This window comes from Lichenostomus cassidix, chromosome 2, assembly GCF_008360975.1.
Source record: "Lichenostomus cassidix isolate B80296 chromosome 2, HeHo_3.0, whole genome shotgun sequence".
In the NCBI taxonomy this organism is placed as follows: Eukaryota; Metazoa; Chordata; class Aves; order Passeriformes; family Meliphagidae; genus Lichenostomus; species Lichenostomus cassidix.
Genome location: NC_139482.1, coordinates 67902655 through 67927300, shown reverse-complemented (window position 1 = coordinate 67927300; position 24646 = coordinate 67902655). Strand labels below are relative to the sequence as shown.

The following is a 24646-nucleotide window of genomic DNA, read 5'->3' as shown; positions in this document are numbered from 1 at the left end:
GTTATAAGCTTAAGCTGTTTTTTACTAGGAAATACCAGATAATGTGTACTGGGCTTGCTGGTGTGTACATTTGGGAATTAGAAAAAGGAACAAAGATAAGAAAGATATCTTTGTACTGCTGTATATGGGCCTACTGCTTTTGAGGAGTTCTGCAAGCTGCAGAATTGCAAAACTGTCCTTGGTGAATTTAGTAATGCAAGCAAGCATCAGAGCTTACAATGTAGGAAAAAGATGACTCAGAGAAACAAGATATGGAAGGTTAACAAAGGGACCTGAACATTCCACACTTTTGTTGTAAACATAAATAGGACAGTTTAGTTGTAGGATACAAGTTAGAAGACCACAGGAATGCCTTCTCTGAAAACTTTGGTAACAGAAAGCATCTATTCTTATACATCCAGCATGTCCTTTTGAGACCTATCATCCGTATCCATTAAGTACTTACTGCTGCTTTAAAACCAAAAGGGTCTCTGGCAAGGCCCTGGATACCTTAAGTAATGGAGACTGACTGGGAGCTACTGATGCAGAAGGGCTCAGAGAAACAATTTTCCCATGATCAAGCCCATGTTTTTGGGCACTCTGTGATTTCCATCACTGCTGAGAGTGTTGAGTTCAAACAGAGTAAGAAAAGCCAGAGACATCGACTCATTTGAGCTGGAATGGGTTTGAGGCCCCCTCCCAACAAGACAGTGAGATATAGAATGGCTAGTACCTTTCTGGCAGCCTGGGCCACCTCTGCAGTTGTGCAGATCACACAATTGCAGGCATTAATACTCCAGACTGCCACGTCTCTCCTCCCCTACCTACCTGAGCTCTGCTTGTCTCCTGGCATGCCTTAAAAGCACCCTGAAATGCCAGATGGAATAGGGGGGAAGCAGAGAGTTTGGGGCACATCAGACCCCCTGGCAGAACGGAACAGGGAAGAGAGGAAAGGAGCAGTGAGACACAGGCTCCCTTCAAGTGAGAGCAGAGAGAAGACTGCTGCAAGGGCAGAGGGCAGCACCTGCCAGGCAGCTGTGGGACAGGCACTGGGGAAAGGAGGCTGGTAAGACACACAGAAAGCTTGTAGCTGCAACAAGTACTTTATTGCAAAATTCCTCCCAAATCCCAGGAAATACAGCCTATGGCAGCAACAAAGTGTGTAACCTTGTAGGTCAAATGCAAAACCAAATTATGCCAGTTCTTAGTAGATGACCTCTTAAATGTACATATGCATGCATAACAAGATGAGACAGTTGTGTGCAAAGGAAGAGCCAGCACCAGTGATTGGATATAAAATGACAAGCCTTTTCGAAATAATGCATTTGTTTCAGATGAGGTTTAGATTAACACGCTTTTAGGGTGAGCCTTTGCAGTTCATCCCAGCTCACAAAGGCCACAGAGCTGTAGAGCTGGAAACCGAGGAGTAAATCTGAACGTGGTTCTAGATCATCTTTTACAAAAACTGCCAGGAAGCTCTTCCAAAATGGCAACAGCCACTGTACAAAGACTCCCAAAGCTGTCTCAAGGCTTCTTCTGGGTCAGACCCCAACTCCAAGAAGAGGTGGACCGCCTTCTTAGAGTTTCAGATCCTACCTAGAACTACCATGTGCATCTGGTGATTGACATCTGGAAAATACATGCATATTTGTAACAGGGGGAAAGAACAATGTGCAGCTGTAATTTCTCTCTGGAGAAAAGGAATTAACAGGGGGAATTAAGGAAGAATAAGTAAGAAATAGGAAGGAGGTGGTTGCAATAAATATATTGACCCACGAAGAGCACTTTTCAGTTTGGAGGCAATAGATGTGCAGTCATGAGCAAGATTCAAGGTGTGACAGAAGTCAGAGAGGTTAATTGCCAAGAATAAAATAGCAGATGGGAATCACAAGCACAAAATCATGTGAGTTTTGCCGCTAATTTCAGTGCAGCCAAGCCTTTACTGCAAGTTTCTTTAGGGCAAGCTATGGTAATTTCCTTGAGCAGCAAAGGAAAGCGTGGAATTTCCTCTCTTTCCTCTCCCTTGAGATATTTTAAGTCTATTGAATAAGGCACAATGAGGACTTTGCATATGGCAGGGTAAATCACAGCTTTGTGTAACTTCCCCTGCATCTGCTGGAGCAGCATTCATACCAGGGTAAACTTTGGCTTGATAACCTCAGTGGTTGTCTTGCTTGTGTTGGCAGTCCCTCATAGAGCTTGTTTCTGCTGAAATATATTACCTGGAATTCTCAGGTCTCTGTTAAAAATTGATTTCCTAGCATTTCTTATGTATAATTCATTATACTGCAGGAAGGAATCTTGCAGAAAAGGAAGCAGCATCCACTGGTATAGTCCCACTGCCCTTCTGAAACTCTCTTTGCTGCTGTGCCATCTTGCCCACAGCAGGTAACCCATTTCTCTCCTGACCTGCTTGCTTACTCTCTTTTGAGAAAGACAGCCACTATTTCGTCTTCATACCTCCAACCCAAAAGGGCTGTCTTTCAAGACAACCTGCAAAGTCCACAAGAAGCCTTCCCTCTGTCTCTGGAGTCAATTTCACTTTGGTCCTCCATGGTCAAAAATATCTTTATTTTATGGGTCTGTAATCTCACCCCAGGCAATGTAATCTCTTGAATAAACCTCCATCAGAAAAACATTTCTTGCATAGATTCCCTGGAGCTTTCCTGCACTGAGGCAGAAAAGGAAACATAAACTTCCACATTTGTTTGAAATCTTAGCTTGAAGCCTCTGAAACAGCATTTGTTGTCTATGTTGTAGTGGTTTTCCTCTGTTCTTATATACTGAGCATGATGCTATATGGTGTGGAATATCTCTTTGGCCAGTGTGAGTCATCTGAGAAGCTGAAGAGTCTTTGACTTAGTGCAAATTCTGCTTATGGACAACTGGAAAATCAGTGTGTTAATATCATTCTCATCCTAAATCCAAACCATGGCACTGTACCAGCTAGTAGAGAGAAAATTAACTCTATCCCAGCCAAAACCAGGACAAGGTTTTACATCACCACAGGATATTTTCTCTTCCCCTCCTCCTCTGGTTTGCAGCCAGTTCACATGGATAATTTTGCAATTATCAACTCTTGAATCAAGAGCTACAACATGTCTCTTCATCAAGTTCCACAGAGAAAGCCAAAAACATTAATCCGAAAATCTTGCAACCAACAGCCTTTGGCATACACCCTCTGTCATGAGCCTCTGATCAGGCAGTCAAGATTATAACCTTCTCAGATTGTTTGCTCTGGGCCTGCTGAGGTGGCTCCTTTCTTGTGGACTCCTCCATGAGAGCCAGACACCAGCCTGCTGACATCTTCATGATTTATTTATAAACACATTCAAATCAATACAGTTAACATTCAGGTAATACAAACTTGTGTAAAGGAGTTTACATGACATGCAGATTTTTGATGAAGAAGAATCAATAGGTATGTACTTGAGAATTAAACTTTGAAGAAACCTTGATTTTATTGCTTTTTCCTCCCTTGGATTCTTCTTGCCCGATTGGTGTTGTTTCAAAACTCTTACATCATGGAAATACTCTCACCCTGCCCCCCAACCTCATGGTTTTTTCTGTTTTGCAGAGCCAGCGTGGGCTGTGGGAGGCAGGTGCTTCCTCAGGCAGTCCAGAGGCCACTGTAATTTCAGTAGTGACTCAGCCTAAAGCGAAGCCCACAGGGCAGGGCTGGCAGTGACGTCTTACGTAGTCATAGCTCTGTACAGCCACGCTGGTTTTGAACTGTGCTCTCCATAGTGAGTGATCTGCACAGGGGAAAAGTGAGGTGTAACAGCCCCCAATTTTTATTGTTTCTCTACTTTTAATGTCTTTAAGTTCTGAGGACCCTTCTTGTGCAGCCCCAGATTTAAGCAAAAAATCCCAATCTTTCTTCATAGGAAAATTAACAACTTCTCCCTGCTCCTGAATAGTTTGCAAGAGCCTGAACATTGCTTTTCCAACACAGATTGATCAGTATTTCCACAGGGGAGAAAAATAATTATCTCTATTAGTACTTTGACTACTACTCAAGGGTACCAAGAACAAATAGCATCCAAAATTTTTCTCAAATGAAACGAAATCTAAAAGAAGCCTCTCATTCTGCCACCCACAGCTTCCTAAATCAAGCACACCAGCTTAAAAAGAGTTCTCACAGCCACTTTCATTACTTGAATGGTTCATTAATATGAATTGTTATCTCACATACAAAATACATGATTACCCATACCCTGCATCTTCTCAGAAGACCTGTGAATTGCATGTTTGCACTCTAGAAAAGGAGACAAAAGTCTATGTTTGGGACTGTTGCCTTGGTTAAATCTTTAAATAGGCTGATTTTTTCCCTCTTTAGTTAACTTGTTTGTTTGTTCAAAACCACTAACCTCTGAGGAAAGGCGTTTGTTGGCTACCATTATATTATTTAGTGCAATGTCTACGGAGCACCCTACGATGTTGGTAAATACAATGCTGGAGTAGCAACAGCAATCCTGTAATTGAAAGAGGCACCAGGGACAACTATAACAAAAACTGGCAGCACAGATCCCTGGATCAGCTAGTCTGAATTTCTTTACCTTATGAGGACTTCAAAATACACTCCAGGAAGGATTTTGAGGTGTACTTGGGTTTAACTTCTCTACACATTGCTCAGAAATACCTAAAGGGAGCTTGCAAGAGAGATGCAGAGGGACTTCTTACAAGGATGTGTCGTGATAGGACGAGGGGTGATGGTTTTACACTGAAAGAGGGAGGATTTAGATTACGTATTAGTAAGAAATTCTTTACTTTAAAGGTGATGGGGCACTGGCACGGGTTGCCCAGAGAAGTTGTGGATGTCCCATCCCTGGAAGTGTTCAAGGCCAGGTTTGGTGGGGTCCTGAGCAACCTGGTCTAATGAAATGTGTCTCTGCCCATGGCAGAGGGGATGGAACTGGATGATCTTTGAGGTCCCTTCCAACTGAAACCATTCTATGATTCTGTGAAGTCAACTACACTGCTAACAGCTGCTGGAAAACCCATGTGATGCAATTTTTTAACCTGATCACTTAAAATCTTCTCTGAGATTTTTTTGATGCTTGCTGTGTCTCTCATTGGTAGTTCATGTAAGTTTCAAAGAACCCCAAGTCTCACTTGAGGCTTTCAGGTGAGCAGAAAACTTAATGATGCTGCTGCTCTGCTTTGGGAAGCAGCTATCAAGTTAAGAAAAACATCTTCTGTTCTCTAAGGATATTTCTCTGCCCATTGTTTTCAATTGACTTTAGTAACTCAGTGTCAAGTAATTAGTCCAGAAGGTTCATCAGGATGCAGCACTCACACCATAATTCTTAGGAATAAAAAAATAGAAGTTAGAGAATACTGTCTCCAGTGTTACTGCTACACAGTCAAGAGCAGAGAGTCAAAGTGTCTGCTTCTCTCCTGGAGGCTGAGATAATTGTATCGTGCAATCTTTATGGCATCTGCCAGCTGGGTGAAATAATAACCCCGAGCTGCTCCTGTGCCCTTCTGTGATCTCATGGGTTTAGCCAACATGCAAGCTCATGTGGAAGAGGGTTGGTCCCAGTCTCCGTCCTCTGCACTGATCACAAAGCAAAGGGAAAACAACAATGTCTGAACACATCATTCATGGAAGACTGCCAGGGTTTCCTTTCACTTGAGATTGCAGTGCTCGGAGTTAAGAAGTTTTATTGCTATCACGTCAACATGGGAATCCTTTGGTCTGTGAATTCATTCATCATCCCAGCATTTCCCCTCCTGGATTTATGTCCTTCAGCCAAGCCAATTTTCTGGGTATTTCACAATGCTGCAATTATCACTGTCTCTCAGCATCAAAGCAAGCACACAGCGAGAGAGCCTGTACAGGTAACCACAGGAATTGCTCAGGAGAGGCGGGAAAGCCAAGTTTGGTGAGCAGTGCTGAGTGACAGTACCTCCTGGAGGGGTTCAGCTGCCTTCCCAGAGTGTTGTAAACACATCTTCCCCTCTGGCAGAAAAAGTCATCAGTAAATGTTACCTACTCCAGCTGCTATTTGCCAGCCTAATACAAACTCTGAGGTAGCTTCATAACTTACACAGAGAACTTAATTAATGTCTAGTGGATCCATTTACAGGAGGGAGGGCTGAGCACAAAGCAGAGAAAAGCACCACAGTTCAAATTTTTAAAGGTAATTACATGATATTTCCATGACATTGAGAGCAGTAAAAGTAATTTCCAAAAATAACTTGGGTCTGTGAAGCAAAGTCTCAATGATGTGTAAGGGGATTTGAGTCACAGCCTGAGGGGAATTTCAGACCTCCATAACACACAGGATATGCAAATAGTGAGAGAACACACAACAACCTGTAAAATCTGAGCCTAGGCCCCCGTACAATGCCAGCACTATTAAACTAAGCAATCTCCATTTTATTTGTTTTCTAAGGGATTCACCCCTTTACTCTTCCATAGTAGAGGGAGCAACGAGTTGATTAAGTACAGAAGTGTACAGATAGTACTTCAGATAAACTGTTGCTAATTTTAATCATCCAGTGACCCACCAAACCCAGTTTGTTTCAAAATACAAGGGCAGAGAGGTCTTTTCAAATAGTGAGCCAACTGGCAATGATACAAAGTATTTACCTTGCAGCTGCAACTATTTGGAAAGAAAATGTAATTTATTTCTGTATATCCTTTAAATATCTTCAAATATCCCTGTCATCTCCAAAGGCCCCTTGGAAAACATTACTTTACATGTCTGCATCAAAGAAAAAGTGGGGTGCATGAGAAATAACACAATCACTCAGGCAATAAGGTTATTCAATAGAACGTTAATTCCTCAGTAATATTTAGGACAGCTCTGCAACATAAAGCATGACTTTTAAAAAAGTGATTGTAGATTAAAAAAATGGTCATAGAAACATCAACATATGATAAAATGATGAGATTTGTAGTAAAAGAATCTTAAAACTGTTTTGAGGAAGAATTTCGTTGAAAACCTCAGACTGCAGAAAATTTGCTACATAGGTAGCAAGTGGAAGTATTTGGTCCTGACTTTCAGAGGCACTGCTTTCATGAGTGTTGAAGTTTCACAATTTTTCTACTGTGGTTCATGTATAAGGAACAAGAAGATGAAATGAATCCTCAAGATTCCCAACAATGCTATGCAATGCTGCAGAACTGCCCACAGTTTGCCAGTGGAAGGAAGGCCAGACTCCCTGAACCCGTTTGCATGAAGCCCCTGCTAGAACAGAAATCCTTTGCAAAAAGGTCAGTCCCTGAGAGATACAGGCTGTTCCTGAGGAGGAAACACCCCAATCAAGGGCATGCAACAGGGATGGAGCTGTAGCTGGGGACACCCACAGTGCAGGACTGCAGTGAAATACAAGAACCAGGCAACATGACTTGGCTTTGGTTTCAGGTATGAAGGCTTAGGTCCTTTTCAAAGCACCCTGCTTCTTTAAGCACACGCCTGAAGCCCTGAATAGAGGCCAACTGGGACAATGATGCAGACCCTGGTAATGGCAGTGGCATGAGAAAGGTACTGTATGTCTTGGAAAGGAGTAATTTTATCAGGAAATTGATAACAAAAACTGAACAATACCCATAAAATTTGATGCTGCCAGAACATATTTTATTTCCCTGGGAAAGGAACCTTTCATGAGTGCTTAGAAAGTTCCAGGTGTTTTCTCAGCCCCACAGCAGCTATATTCCATATGGCACATGGGCCAGACCAAAAAAAGGAGTCACATAACTTTGCTCCGGTCCTGAACAAATCCTGGCAAAATTAATCTGGGTGTCTACTCTCCCATTTGGCCTACCACATGCAGTTGGCTTCATTTGCAAACCCCATGCTTTTGGGGTCAGATAAAACTGGCTCACAACACAGATCCAACTCCAAACATGTCAGCAACTTGAATCAAATGCCTTTTCTCTTAACAAGAGACTTATGGCTACAGGCTGAAGGACACCAGTGTATGCAAGGGAAAGTCAGATCTGCAGTGGAAATTGTGAGCAACACACTGCTGGCTAAAGAAAGGATGGAGGTAATCAACCTAGGAAGCCTCTGCCCATGTGGAGGTTATTTCTGCAGCTGGCAAAAAGATTCTGGGGGAATCTTCAACATGGCAGAGATGACAGATTTCTTCTTTGCGGAGTATTTATCAAGCACCACCACCTGGTGAAGAAAAACTTCTTAAGCAGCTACCAAGCACTTGCTAAAAGGTCAGTACTGTTATAATAGTCAAGGTTGCATTGGAGACACCAGTTTTACAGGCTCAAAAGGCCTACAGTGGAGTTTTTATAGGATGCACCAAACATTTGGTGCCTGGAAGGCAAGTAAGTTGTATTGAGCCAAGGAAAGTATGTGGGAGCTTCACTGAAATTTGCAGCTCATTGCTTTTCAGATCCCTCTTTTGTAAACTGTGGATGAAATTTCTCTAATTGACTGAAGTGTTTTGAGAATAAGCTAGTGTTTATGAAAAACTTTGAAAGTAGAATGGTTGGAGTATTATTTTATTGCATGCATATTTTAAGTTCTTGAGAATTGCTGTCCTATAACAAAACTTCAAACACCTAACTGTTTCTCTATATTCATGTAGCTGTTCAAAATTAATGCATACAAGCTGGTCGAGAAAGACAAAAATTTGTGGACAGATCTCCATCTAGACCATTAAATGGCCACTGTTTCAGGCAAAGCTCTTGAGGCACCTGTATTACTCTATGATTTTAATTCATGGACCCAGCTGTGTATGCTGACAGCACTACAGCATGGTAATGGGTATGTACACAAGACAGTAAAATTGCACTCTGACTGTTCCTGAGAAGAGATTGCAGAAGCACCATGAACCAATGAAATGACAAAGAAAAATACATTTGAGTGAATACCCATACAATATTTCCCCAGGTTCTCATGTGGGCATTTTCATTAAAGAGAAGAATCTTGTGTCTGGGGTTTCTGAGCTGGTCATCCACCCTCTGGGTTCAACCACACGCTGCACATCATTCATTAGAAGCAAAAATGGGTTTTCTAGGAACATAGAGGATGTCTAAAGGATGGGGATGTGTTGGGATGAAAATGAACCTACCAATAGCTGACACTAACAAAAAATGAATAATGTCTGTACAAAGTAAAAACCCAGACCAGAGGAAATTCATTACAGCCACATACTGCTGTCTGAGGGAAAGGATCAAAACTACTCATCTGGCATAAAGACCATGTAGCTAATGCTTCTTGAATTTTTGCTGCCAGATATTGTACCTAAATAGAAGATTTTTTTATCTATCCCACATACATGGCCAATTAAAAATAGTTGTGGCACTATGAGACATCTCTAACTGGCCTTGTGTGAAAGCTCTGCATTCTACTGGCAATTACAATTATTCTCCCATTGCAACCAACTTCACCTTCACTAAATCAGCTATTTATTTTCTGAGCTATTAGGACCCTAGCTGAAAACACAGGAACTATTCAATTTCCATCCTTCTCTTTCACACTTGGTATTCAAGAAACTTCTACATATTCTTCAGTTTTCATAAGACATTTTATTCTTTTAACTCAGAGTAGATTTCTTCCAATAATGTATGCATTCAAGGCAAAATCCAGTTCCTCTTGGATGGCAGGATTCAAATGCAAAATAACTATTTACTTCCCTTTTTTCCCCAGTAGTTATGGCTCTCCCTACAAAGTGGTGTTAGACAAAACCCTTAAAGCTGGAACATATCACACCACTGAAAATGTCCAGAACTGATATCAACCCATGGTCTTAAATACAGGTTGGAGCTTCAATACATATAAGAACAAGGCATGCATATGAATTTCATAGTAACAATAATTGGCATAATTCTGCTTTTGAGGGGCTTCCTTTGAAAAGAATTTTGCAGACAGATCCAAATTTGGCATCAGGGCCAGCTCAGAGACTTCATTAAAAAAACCCTTATTTGCTATGCCTCACAGAGAAGAAAAAAGGCCTCGGACTGAGGATACTTGTAGGCAAGTAAACTTTTAAAACTAAGAAGTGAAATAGGTGTTCCTGAGAATTTCATTCAGAGTGGATTATTTTGGTAAAGACAAATTATGCATAAAGGCACATATAGCAATCTGAATTCCCTTTTGGGAAAGAGTGACTGAAGAAGGGGAATAACAATGCTTCTTGGTCCCACTGGATCTGGGTATGCTCCAGGGCTAAAATAACCAAAGAATATTTAGGTAAATAAATGTAATATACTATAAAACATCACTGAAAAATGAAATTTTCTGTAAGGGGGAAGTGACCTACAAATTTGGAACAAGATCATAGAACAGTTTAAGGTAAAACCACAGGAGAAAAATTAGGATAGCCAAAACAATTATGTTTACATCCTCAAATGTCCAGTTTTTTTTATATTTTGAAAACTGTCTAAATATAATTTTAAAAGGGAACTAAATGAGTTTTGAAGAAATGTAAATGCCTTAGCAAAACTTGGATGCTGCCAAAATATTTTATCCAGTCAAAACAGTTTTGTTTTGTCGGTTTATTTTACCAAGAAAAAGGGAAATTAATTGCTTCTATTTGTGCTTCCAGCATACGAAAATAAGCAATTTGCAGTGTGTTCCAGAGTCACCAGTCAATGTCACACTTTGTGACTTGACATGACTAACCCACATAAGGTCTAGTGGTTTCTGACTGGCTGCTGCTGCAATGACAGCACTCACTAGTTCCCACTGCTAACTCCCTGAACTCCCAAGGGAAAACACAACTTCCCTCCCATACATAAAGCCTTCCACTGTTGCAGCATTTCCCTCCTCAGCCTTATACTCACACTAACATCACTGTTGTAATTTGAACATGTGCCTACAGCGACAGAAGAAAAGGCTTTAATTAGGCTGGTTTTAAACACTTTAAACTCTCATTCCTGGGAGTTCCTCCCAGTGTTTCATGAGTTTATTTTCATTCCCTTGCCAGCCATGCCTGCTGCAGTGGCACTGGAGCTGCTAGCAGGAAAGGGATTCATGGGGATGGTCACCTCTCCTCCAAAAGAGATGACATTCATGACCCTCTTTGTGCCACCCTTTTTCTGAACTACATCTTGAAAATGAAAAAAGGAAATGCAGTGCCTGCTGCTGCTGGCTGGCATGGAGCAGAGAGGGTCCCTTGGCCATGCTTTGAATACACCACAGGGGCTGCTATCTGGCAAAAATCTCCTCCATGAACCAGTGCTGGCCTGTGAGGGAACTGTGGGAGGCAAAGGGGAAAAACAGTGACTTCCCCATTGGGGTTTCCTCCTGTGAGAGCACCTGCAGAAGGTGCTCAGCACCAAGCAGCTTCCTAAAGCACCTTTTGCAGGCAATGGCCAGAGCCCTGCTGCCCACCACAGCTTCCAGGGAAGCTCACATTAGCAACCCATGGCTATGGATGCCATCCACTGGCTGTCACAGCCTCACCCCAAAATGTGCATCTCCCAGCAGGCTGGGATGCTCTCACTTTCCTGCTGCTGAGCTGTTTTCACCTGTGCTATAATGATCACTGCCTGCTTCCACCCTCTCGCCTTCCTCCTGGCTCGGTCCCAGGGCTCTGCCAGTAACATTGTGCACTGACCTGCCTGGCTGTGCTGCTGCTTGGCTCTCAGCACTGCTTGTGCCTATTGCAAATAGGCACAGCTAGGGAGGAATCACATGCCAGAGGAGCAGTAACTGCCTGAACTTCCTTTTTCTGTAGCTTTTCCTACACCACATTCCCCCAGCACATAATAGAGAGGCTGGAAGAGGGAGAGGTATTGCAGCAGAAGTGGTAGCAGCAGCCCTGGGTGCACACACCTCCTGTGCCCAGCACTGGCACGATGTCTTTGCTTTGGCTTCCCTGTCTCTAGACTGGAGCTGAACACCTGGCTCATGCTGCAGAGGCTACAACTGGGCTTTTTGAGTCCTTTCAGCAAGAAGGCCATAATGCAGCAAACAGCATCAATGTGATTTTGTCCATTATTTTCTATATTTTGAGCCTATTGATATAGAAAACTATTTTTCACCATCTTGCCACAAGGTGTTACTTTTCAGATCAATATACTACATCAGTAAAATGTCATTACTAACACTAAGTATGTACATTCCTTAAAGGAGGATACAATGGACAGGGATAGCAGTACAAATCAAGTTTAAAAAACAATTTCGAGATCAGCACATACTTGATTTTTTCCTCACTGGTATACCTCCATCACTTTTTCATTGGGACATGCTTCTTGCCAGGCACTGCCACTGGTTTCTATTTTATTCTTGTATTGTAGTAGCTGATGAGACAACCATTGTCCTTGGCACTGTCCCCTGAGCTATAGCAATGTGCTGGATTTCAGAGACTCTTATCAGCTCTGTGCTGAGTGGTCCTTAAGCTAAAGCCCCAATTTGAAAGGGAAATATGTCAGTGCAAACATGCTGCTTTAGCATCTCAAGATTTTCCAGCTAATCTCTCACAAGGTACCAGAACCACAGTCTCAAGAACCCATGGATTAAGGATATGGGGTTGCAACGAGTGCCTGGCAGCTTCCTTTTCCTTATCCCAGGAAACAGATAAATTCTTTGCTAGCTTTGTGCTTGCAGAGTTCACAGGAATTATCACATAGGTATAATTCCTATTCTTAAGAAGGGAAAAAAGAAAATCCAGCCAAGCAAACCTGCACTGGTGATCAACTAAGAAACGTAAAGATGATTAGACATTCCTTTCAGTTTCTGTACTTTTTGCAGATGCATAATCACCCTTTTGGATGAAATTTTTCTCCACTACTATAAGCTGTTTTCTTGGCTGCAATTTACACACCCGTGTCTCCCACTTGACTTGTCATTACCCATAAATCTTAAGAGACTATGTCTAGTGTTATTTTGCATGCTGGCCAAGAAACCAAGCCACTCCTGCCTCTGAGCATCACTCCATAATGCTTCTCCCAGAGATGGCTGCCTTTTCCAAGGCCTGGGATGAGATGCCAAAGCACTCATGTCATTTGCCTGAACCTCTAGGCCCTTCTTTTCCTGTTTCTCTTTGCTTAACAAACTCCTGAATCATTCCAGCTCCACCATGTGACTCACAGCTTGTTCCACAAATAATTTGAAGTAGGAAGGATCCAAGAGCAATAAAAACAAAACCTGAAAGTGCTGGAACGAGATTGGTTACCTTGGTGTTGTTTTGTTGGGTTTTTAAAAAAATTTTCCGTAAGGGAATCTGCTCTTTTACAAAGGAAAAATAAAAGTCATCTGTTTTATTTAGAAGGAGTTAGCAATGCATGCTTTGCTTCCTGCAATGGGCCAGGCTTATATCACCAGCTTCATATATTCTTCAAAACCTTATACTGAAGTTGCAATGAGAGGATTCTAAGCTGGTTTGACAGAATGCAAGTCAGAGGAATAAAGTTCCTCTGCTTCATGTTGGGCTATTGTGGGTATTCATTCAAATACCTCACTTGGAACAGAAAAATCCCTATGCATCTTCCCATTAGTACTTAACAAATGTTAATTAATTAACCTTCAAACAATCCCCAATCCTGTGAAGTAGGAACTTTGTCTATTTTATCTCTATTTTAAAAGAAGACGAAAAGACAAGGGCAAGAATAGGTAATAATGCCAACATGGCCAAGAAGCCTGCACTAAAAACATGAGCAGAATGAAAGGGCTGCATTTTCTTATGTGTCATATGATATATATTCAGCTGAAAAGGTAAGTTGGATTGGATGAACCACACATAAACTGTGTTATCTAAGCACCAGGGGCAAGCAGAGGTATCAGGGAGCTTTGACATACTACAAAAAAGTGCGTGAATAATATTGCAAGGAAGGAAACAAGCAAGGAAAAAAGTGGAATTCAGGGCCAAATTTCTCATCAACCACTTAACAAGCTGCACTCCAAACCAAGAGTCATTCAGTCCTGTGAGAGAGATTTAGCATGCTTATTTCCCACTCTGTGTGACTCAATCTATCGACACAGTGGATAGAAGCACAGATGTGAAGTTATTACATATTTGGAGCAAACTGGGAGCTCTGAGTTTTTCCATGCCTCAAACAACCTCCAATTCATTTACAACATGAAGGTTTCATTGATGATGTTACATGCAGAGCCCAAATGAGCCAGTGCTGGTTTCTTGGGACACTGCGGATTCACCTGGTCACCGTATCTTCTGGACAGTTCACCTCTGGATGTCTCACACAACCTCTTCTGAATCTCTGTTCTCTTACCAGTGTCTGTGTTGCCAAATTGGATTAGCTGACCCACAACACATTTATGATATGTGCAACCAAGAAAACAGTTTCATGACTGGCAGGCCTGTATTTGTTCAGCAGAATTGGCACGGTGGGAGCATGCTGTATAAAGCAGTTCTGCTTGTGAAGGGCTATTCCTGAGGTGCAAATTTCCTTTTGAATACCTTCAAATCACCCTGGAGACTGTTAACTTGTCCATGATTGCAGCTCTGTTGCCTATTGCTACAGGGTCTGGAACAAAATGGGAATCGATGTCAGAGTGTCTCTAGTGAATGCCTGCTAGGAAAGAGCTCTCCTTGACGTGCTCACAAGAAAAAAAGGAAAGCATATAAAAATAATAATGGAGTAAGGAAAAAAAAGTAAAAATTCTCTACAGTTTGGATTCATTTGCTGCTGAGGGCGATTTTTCAGTGATTTAGCCACTGAGTGTTTTAAGGCATTTCTTTTCCTTCCAGTCCCCCATGGCTCAGGAGATCTGTCATACAGATCTCTAGTGCCTCAGCTGCTCGTGGCTTGGTCATTACTCGTGAGTTAGACCGGCTCCATTCTCTACAGAAAGGCACTACCCTTTTCATCTTCAAAGTTAGTTTTTGTGCCAAACTGTGGCACTGACACCCCCTGGGTGTGATTGAGCCAATTTTCTCATCCACTTCAATGAACCTTGACTCTGCACTAAGAGCATAATTTCTTCCCACAGCTTCTGGGAACATCAAATGAAATTGAACTGTCACTGACTGGATCCCATTCTTCTGTCTTTTAGGGCAGCCTAAGTCTCCAGTGTACCATATGTCTTATTTTCATTCCTTTCAGCCTCTGTCAACCTACTCTTTTAACTCTGTTTTACTTCCACAACACAAAATAATCTGCCTTGGTCTCATATGTGGTTGGAAATTCACCAGCATGGCTCAACCTGAGGGGAAAAAGCCATCCTAAACTTCCCTTGTGTAGAAGTCCTCAGGTATATAGAAAAGTTGCTTTCATGAGGATGCTACAGCCCTCTAGCAATTTTGCTTGCTGAAAAACTGTCAGGAAAACACCAGCATTAGAGCAGGTAGGAATATCTGTTCAAATATCTGTGAATTCTTCACATGCTGAAGAAAGCTGTTGTGGAATACACTGTTCTCCTTTACAATTGCACCTGCCACCTAGGAAGAACAAGTTCTCTGCTGCTGCAAAGCTATCCCAAGGAACATGAACTGAAAATATTTGTGGGTTTCTCTCTCCCAAAAATCTTTATGGGATGCAGGTCCTGGATCTGACTTCATTGGGATGACTGAGTTGGGCCAGCACCAAAAAAAAGTCCTTCCCAGCTTGTCCTTGCTGCTTTTCCTGCCCTGGAGCAGGTATGTGCTGTCCTCAAAACTTATCAGGTTCATATCTAGAAGTATTAAGACATTTTCCCTAAGGCAAACATTCAAACCAGGAAATGTTGCAACTCATATCAAAAGATAATTCAAAATTAGGAAGAGAAACTCCAGATGAAGAAGGAAGAAATCTGCTGGATATGTATCTCACTGTCATCACAGTATTATCTCCAAGACAACTTTTCAGCACAGTAATAGCAGGAAGACAGAACAAGCAGGCACCTAACCAGGACATTCGGTCTAGGCCACTGCTAATACACACGACCACACCACCCTTTCCCATTCACCATCGCAGCAAGATCCATCCTAAAAGCAGTCATGAATCCCACTTGTGGAGCTACTGTTCCAATGCCTAAAATCCATTTGCTAATTTCAAGCTTAAATTTATTCCTAGTCATTTGTATTCTAAGGCATCCATGGCTCCTTTTCTCCTCTCTGGTATTTACTTGCCTGATACATTTCCAGACAGCAAACATATCCAATTTCTGCTTTTGTTTTGCAAGGTTAAACAAATCCTTCCCTTTAATATCGTACTGTAAAGCAAGATTCCTATTCTGCTGATTTTTCTCACTGCCCTTTACTGCGTCTGACAGCTTCAATTCACCTTTCTGCAAAGACAATGGTCAGAATTATATGTGGTATTGGAATTAAAATTAATTACCTCAAAATAGAGAGAAAAAGGATCACTTTTGAGGACCAGCTTAAAACTTGTAAAGAAAACCCCAACAAGATTTATATAATACATTGTGACTAAACTCATTCTTTATGGAAAAAGACTTCCAGAACACCACTATGTGGCTTTTCTGTCTGAGTTATATCTTGTACAACTGTGTCATAATTAGATCCTAGTGTCAAAAAGAGGTTGATAGAAAATAAATAGTAAGGTTCATTGGATTTCATTGTGTCATTGCTGCTGTCTCTGAACCTGGGATTAAGGGCTTGAGGCAAAGATGGAGATCTCAAGTGAAAGCCTATGCACTGATTTCAGCAGGCAGAAAAACAGCTCCAGAGAAGTTATTTTCATATTTCCAAACCAATGGACCTTTGCAAGTCCACGGAATTTCCCTTCTTTAGGCAGGAGCAGAGTATTTTGCGTGGCCTGCTGAACATCAGGCTGTAAATCCTTGCAGCCACAATGTTTGCCACTGACTGTGATGCATCCTACATTAGCCCTGATGCAACCCCTGCAAGTAGCCAAAACTATTTTCTGTAGCCTTTTGACTGTAGAACGCTTCCCTGGAGAAAGGTTTGTGCAGTCCTTCCCTATGAGCATCCTCAGACAGAAGCTCTCAAAGGCAATTTATGAAAGACCATGAACACCTTTTCTCAGTCCAGATGTAGAAATAACCTCACAATGAAAAGCAAAATGGCTCTACTCAGCAATCATTTCTCTGGCTTTGTTTCCACAACCCCAGGAAGGATTCCTTCTGTTCTGAAGGAAGCACAATGCAACCGCAGCAGATACTATCAATTTGCCACATTAGGGGTCCTTCCAGGAAAAAAGCTTACCATTTCCTGATGACATTTTGTTTTGCAGGAATGCATTCTCCAAGCTGGAAGAGGGGAAAGCCAAGAGATTTCCACTGTCATCTGATTTTTGTCCTTTACACTTTGAAAATTTATTTTATTAACAGAGAAAAGGAATATATGCAGGCACTGAAGCTACAGTGTCAGAAACATCCTCTGAGTATTGGCCAGAACTTCTCTGTAGACTGTTTTTTGAAGTCATCAGAAATAGAGGGAATTCTTCCCTATTTATAACAGAAATAAAGTTCGGAACAGAAAAATGTCTCATGGCTAACTCAAGCAATTGCTTCACTTCAGCACTTCCTGTCCTGCAGTCCTCAAGAGTACTTACTGTCCTTGCTGGATCAGGTTAATTCCCATTGTACATGGTTTGCAGATTAGATTTATGTTACTGCCCTACTCATTGACTGCAAAGAGGAACAACATCCATGGGTTTTAACTTTTGTACTTTTCAGCCTTTTTAAAGTCTGTGGTTTATGCTTAGCTGGGTTCATACAACAATGGGAACAAGAAATGTTTATTCCTAAGTCTTTTCCTTCGGAGCTATCCGAAATACACAAATTGTTTGCAGCATAAAAGCTCATCTGCCTCTGAGTATAAAGTAAGTTCCAGCATGTCCACAATGTGTGTATGTGCTCCAACACTGTTACCTATGCTAATAAACTGTGAGAGAGTTCCTTGGCATGAATGTAGCCTGCTCCAACTTTCCCAAGCAACTTCTGGACTTGTTTTGGTAGCGGGAGTCTGCCAAGAACCACACCCAAGCTGCAATTTGCTTGCAGCCATCTAGCACAGGCCTACCCAGTCCACCAATGTAGATGCAGGCTGCTCCATGCCAGTTGGCCTCACTGGCTGGGACCATTCCCAGGCACGTTTAATAATGTGGTGCAAACCCAGCCTACGTCCTTTTAACAAAATTACAAAGTCAAATCAAATTGTCACTGAAAAGCTGTTATACATATGGTTTTAATAGTGTGCTATTTTGCAAGTGTCTGGCATTTTCTGGGCTCACTACACTTATCCTGTGCTCCAGTTAAAGACACTGATACAATTTCACAGTTAACAGGGGAGTTGCTGAACTCCAGCAAGGCTGTGATGAACTGGCTCCTTTGGAATAAAAAGGGTAGAAGAGCCTAAAAGAAGACTTTCTAAGGTCAAGTTTGGCCATGACCTAAGTTGCAATCACTGAATGTTTTCTACATGTGACAGTCTCATTATAATTTTCTGCTGTGTCACTGCAATTACCTCTCACAGCCAGGCACCATCTAAAACAATACCAAGAAAGCAACTCTTCTCCTGTTGTGCAAGCAAAGTTGGAAACACAGATGTGATCGATTGGAGCTTGGGCAAACTCCAAACTCTATTTTTAACTTCAATCACAAGATCTAGGGTGTCCCATTAAATTGCTTAAATAAACATACCTTCTTTCCTTCAAAATCAGCATGCAGTGATTCCAGTTGGAAAAGGATTTCTAGAGATCTCCAGTCCAACCTCCTGCTCAAAGCAGATGTAGTTAAAGCAAGTTGCCATGGGGCTTATGCAGCTGTGTTTTGAAGATCCCCAAGGGTAGAGAGTGTACAGCTTCTCTAAGAATGCATTCCTGTGTTTGACCACTTTCACAGCAGAAAAATTTCCTTATGTAAAGTCAGAATTTTCTATGTTGCAGCATGATAACAACACTGAACTCTGCTGGGGGCAAATGAAAACTCCTAAGAGCAACCAAGAACCCTTTTGGGGGTAACTGCAGGTAACTGGGAACTCCAGGAGAACTCTAGGAGTGCCTAGGGGCAACTGGAAGTAACTGTGAACCTGTGAGGGCAACCCAGAACCCCAAACATGTGTCTGGTCAGTCATGTGCACTGAAATCATAGTAGTCAACAAAGATTTTATTCTACTCTATATGACCTAATGAGCCAAATTTAGATTGAGCTGTGACCTTAATTCACAGCATTCTCAGATCCTGAGGGCAAAACTTTAGCAATTTTTTTTAATGCAAGATTTAATAAGTATTTGTAAAATATTGTAGAATGCAGCATTGACAGTGCAAAGCTTGACAGCTAAAAGCCTGCCCCTTACTCTGTTTCCCAATTTCAAGACAGATAAGCAAGACAAACAGGCATTCCCCTCCTTGTGTTTCTATGTATTTACATGATGCCAGCTATGTAGAGGAGCACCAATAAACACCAGTCAAAACGTGCACCATTCTTCACCAGAGGAGTTTTATGAGGCATCATTTGGCCTTTAAAGTAATTGGTCCGATCCCCTCAAAAGGCCAGTGGAGCTCAGTTGGGCTCATTATGATTGATGATAATTCTGATTGCTTCCATTAGGAGACTTGCTGCACTATGAACAGCCAGGGAAAAACCCACTGTGTTCATTAGCAGAGCTCCTACACCATTTAATAAAAGACAAACCCATCAGACCTATGTGTCACAAGAGCTATCCACCATGCTAAAGTGCCTTGCTGGGTCAGGGCAGGAGATGATGACACCATTCAGTGAGCATTTAGGGCAGTGTAGGCACATCCCATCGCATGATTAGGCCCTAAGAGAGGCACTGAGGATTAATTACACGATCTCTTTTTTTTGTGTTAACAAAGGTTCAAAACCTTGTGACAGAAGATAGACTGAGCCTTACTACTACTGAATTCAGTCTTGTACAGGCTGCCAACCAATGTTATTGTCCTGTCTCCATCTTTTGCTATGACTCATGTTGTGACACATTTGTCAGGGGAATGGTCACATATACAGAAATACATGCACAGGGCAAACAGGCACAGTCTTAAAAAGGGAGGTCAAATTATTGTTCCATTAACCTTGACAGCATCTCTTTAAAAGGAGATGAAAACTGAAACAACAAACAACCAAACCTAACCTCCAGCTAAAAATAGGAGCTCTTCAGCTGAGCGCTTTTGTACCAGAGCAAATATTTATAGATGGCTCAGAAATCCTGAATAATAGGGGGGTTTAATGGACACTGACAAGTTCTCAACTAATATAGTGCTAATGTGTACTATAATGAGGCTTCTCCACTGTTTACCACAGGGGCCACTGTGCCACTAGATGGTTTGCAGTCTCTACAACCATGGATAATTAATGTTACACAATGAACAACTTCTCAGAGGAAAGCAAATGATCATTCCTAGAGATTAATGGCAAAGTAGGAAGGTAAATAAATAAATAAAACCTACGGCTTTCAAATTTTATCACATCCATCAGGGAAATTTACAAAGAATAAAATACAGAGAGAAAGATCTATTAAAGACAAAATGTGAAAACAGCAATAGTGTGTTTTTGACTGTCATCCATCTGCAACTGTAAGCGATGAAGGATTTAGGGCAGGGGGACAGTGCACTCAAATTTTTAAAAGTCTGTTTTTATTTAAGAATTTCCAGTGTTCATTTTAGACTTTCCACCAGAAAATAAATGGCTCAATGTGTTATCAAAAACTGTAAAGAAATGAGCAAGAGAACTGCAAATTTCCTCATCCAATGCTTAGGAGAGCTCTCTGGTGACAGCAGACAACCCAGAGGGTGTTTAAATAACTCAGATGCTAAATCCTGTGGAGAAAGAGTGGGTTCTGTTTGCTATTTGTAGCATTAATGAGCAATCACTTTTCCATAGAGCTTCATCCTGATACTGTTTTAAGGCACAGGATTTTACAGGAGCCAGCAGGGTCTTTCAAGTCTCAGGGTCAATTCAGGGAACTGACATATTTGTATCTAGAGCTTGGAGAGACAGAGGAGAGCAACAAGGACCAGAGCCAAGGCTAAGCATGGACATCTCTGGACTCAGCATGCCTATGGTTCACATCTGGAGCATCTGTTCACCTCTAGAGCAGGACTGGAGAAGTCCTAACAGATACAAACATGCAAGATCTGGTACTAATCCCTGTGACTTTTATCCCTCTGTTACAGAATGTCTTTGTTTATGACTTAATCGCCAAGATATTTTTGGAAGCTTTTATTCTGGCGATCCCAAAGCATTCTTTTCCTCTTATGAAAACTTTAGTATTTCTTTGGGGTGTGGTATATAACTTGGATACAAATTTTGGCTTAGGGCTAAGGCTAACTAAGAAGAGTGGGAATGACATTTTGCAAGAGATGAACCTTGTTAATTTTTCTCAGACATTATTGTGAATACATAAGGCACGTATTTTTGAAACAATCTAAAATACACATTGTGAAGTACTGATCCTTACAGTACAGGATTTAGGAAAGTTCAGTGCAAGAAACTGGCTTTAAACCAGTAAATAAACAATGCTCCTTATTTTGTTTCAAATAGCTGGAGAGGGTAGCCAAAACACAGCTCAAAACCAGAAAAAATCCAGTCCAGTTTTTCTTATTTTGCTAACAAAATAAACATACGTTCATTCTTTTGAGTGAACACTTGAAAATTATGATTCCTTGAAGAATTTGTTACCTATAAATACAGTATCTCTTCAACTTTGTGTATTATTACAGTTTCTGTGAGTGCCAGTCATAGTAGCAGTACGTGCCAAATACCGTCCTTTTTCTCATAAATGGCAGCCTTCCAAAACCTTTGGCTATATATAACTACTGGAGTGTTTGAGGAATCTGGGGAATGAAAAATCTCCAGCAGATTAATTTGCTCAGGTCTGCAGTAGAAGCTTGAGACCTATCACCACATTTCCTAATTAATGGTAATTCAAGGATATCTTTCTTTGCTTGCCTCTGCATCGTATATTACATCTGCAATTCACCAGACCATGGCTCCTGCACGTCTCCTTTAGTGGCAGTGCTCATGTGAACCTCCATCAGCTCCTGTACCCTTCACAGCTACTCAATTCCACTACTTCACCCCTCCTTCAGTGGTGCCAGGAGACTCACTGATTAGAAACTCGTGTTTGAACAAACTTCAGGTGTATTACTTTGCTCCAGGTTTTAATATAGATTATTTTTAACACAAACAAGTTCCCTGATCTGATTTATCATTATAACTACTGAAGAACATAACAAAAGTGAGATTGATAGTGATGAAGGTGGCACTAATATCAAGAGTATCCATAGATATCTTAAACTTTCTTCCCAAGCCCCCAAACTTCTAACAAGCTGCTTGTTTTTTGTCCTAACAAAATTGATGGCTTTATGCCAAAATCGATTCTTTATCTCACCTGCTGATGGAGCATATTGACATCTGTGGAGGCCTTGAATTAATTCAAGAGCAGCTTCCCAAGCAGGAGCCAGTAAAAGCATTCAAGGAGTTTATCCTTTCCCAGTGATAGTGGGTTCAGATGAAAACTGATGATCCAGAGGAGGGGGTCTGCCTTCTCCTATGCTCGGCATGTGCTAGCTGGGGCCATGCCTCTAGCCAGAGGTGGCCAGGAACTGGGCAAACTTCTGTGTTTTCAAAAGTCATCAAAGCAGTATGTAACAAATTGTCCTGCAGAAAAAAAATAAATCTTCAGTTAGCTGTTGAAAATTAGATCTTTTTTAAACCATTCTGTCATTGCAATTTCTCATACAATCACTAGACATTTGAAATTCCATCTGGATACTCTTGTAGAAGTGTGTCCAGATAGACACAAGAATGATTTCTACCTTCTTTATTTTACCTCTGTATTTTGTGATATACAGACTTCTTCTCAATCCCAGTGTGAATTTTAGGCCTCACACTTCTCAGTCAAAACTGCAGACATAGCAGATGTTGCAGCAGGTGTTAAATTTCAAACCACCTAGCAGAATATTACTGTTCTGAAATTCTGCCTTTTTTCTCAGTCATATTGCCCACTCAATGAGCAGAGTAAGGATACAAATCTCTGGTCTTCACTCCCTGCAATATACTCTATTTTCTTTTTTCTTCAAAGATGCAGCAGGAAAATCAGTTTCTTGACAGCCAGGCAAAGCCAACAGTTTCAACAGCTATCACTATGAAATGCAAAGTCAGAGGCTTTTACCTGCAGGACAGTGAGTTCATCATCCCCACCAGAGCTTTATAAACTAGGTTAAAATTTTTCAGTGTTGTTTTGCCTTAACACTACCCAGCTAGGACAAGCACAGTGGAGCCAGCATGTAATTAAGAAGTACCATGTAAAAAGTTTCCATAGATTTGGGGTTTTCTTAAATGTCTAAATTTTTACAGAGTTCTCATGCATTTGTGTACTTGTGCAGCAGCCCAGCTATAAGGATTTTGCTGGCTGTTCCCCACACCCTCTCAGACAGTCATGCAGTAGCTTGGGCTGAACATAAAAAGGAATGTATAGCAAAAAGTTACAAGTTCATAAAATCTTAATGGTCACTTGCTTCTGTTTTTCAGTATATAATAACTAAATAGACTCATCTTGTTAATGCAATCTGAGGTTGTTCTGGTTTTGTGATATTATTCTACTAAATCTCCACTGCATTATACCGGTGTGCACATGTATACACACACAGACCTACAAAATTTTCTGCTGTGATTCTCCCGAGCTAAAAAGCATTATAGCCACTACTGGCACCAGCAGAGAAGGGAAGGAGGTACAGCATATTGTTTAACAATGATGCTAAGCAAGTTCATAATTAGAATTTGCTATGGTCATCTTCTTTTCCAAGCACTTTATTGAAGTTTGTCCTTTCTAAAAGATTCTCTCATTAAAGACTCCCATTCATGCAGAAAGCAGACGCACATCTGTGGTTTGCAGCCTTTCAATAAATAAGATGTTATTATAAGGAAAATTCAACAACCTGGAGAAAGGAATGGATGAACCCAGATTCTAAAGAAGCAAAAGAACTCTTCCTGCTATGAGTATGTCACACACATAACTACTTGAATAGAACATCTGTTGTCTATAATCTGACAGTAGTCGAGGTTTTAAACAGCGCAAAGAGATCCTAACACATGGGCAGATGTATGGTTAAAGGCACTGCACAGGATGATCCCCCTCCTTTGCTACCCATTTCCTTAGATGGAAGAATAAAACCTCACTCCTGCCAGAGTGTCGTCTCACTGTCAGCACACATTTGGACAGCCTAAGACCTCACTGCTTGTTTTATTGAGTACCAGCCTTGTATCAGTCAACCTGAGCCTTTGTCCTTGTGAACTCATGCCAGAAAGCTGCTCGGGCCAGGGACAGATGTCCTTTGTTCCAGAACAGATGCGGCCTTGCTTTGTGCCCTTTCTTCACGGCCTCCTGGCTGGGGCTGCAGTGGCACCCCATCCCCTAAATTGCCGTGTCTGACATCTGCCGTGGCAGCACAGGGGACATCCCTCCTTGGATGCAGAGCAGCTGCCTGAGCCATAAGGGCACTGTTGCTGTGAAACTGCCAGCATCCACTTGCTGCTGTGGCTGCCATGGCCCCATGTGTGTGCAGCACAGGGTACATGTGTGTGTCTGTGTGTCTGTCTGCGTGTTCATGTGTCTGTGCTCACCTCCCGTCTGCCTTTTGTGACTGCAGGAGGTGACACGCCCGTGATTGAAAGCTGTGACACCAGCGCTGAGGATGCAAAGCAGCAGGATGTGAGGAAGCACTGGAGCTGCTACAGCTGAGTCAGCAAGCCCCAGCTGCTCTCCTGCCTATTTGTCTTACAGCAAGCTGCTGTCTGTGCTGCGAGTTCCCCAGTATGCCCCGTTTGCTCAGGAAGTTAGAAAAGTGAGCAGAATGGTCTCA

General features: G+C 41.6%; 1 protein-coding gene across 1 annotated transcript in view; it reads right to left on the bottom strand.

Annotated features, from left to right (window-relative positions):
• Nucleotides 1–20474: 20474 nt before the first annotated feature.
• The window catches only part of LOC146441565 (uncharacterized), a 59437-nt gene continuing 55265 nt past the window's right edge, over nt 20475–24646 (bottom strand). The window contains exon 5 of the mRNA XM_085051992.1: nt 20475–22442. The gene's annotated coding sequence lies outside the window, so the exon portion shown is untranslated. The remainder of the gene's footprint in view (nt 22443–24646) is intronic.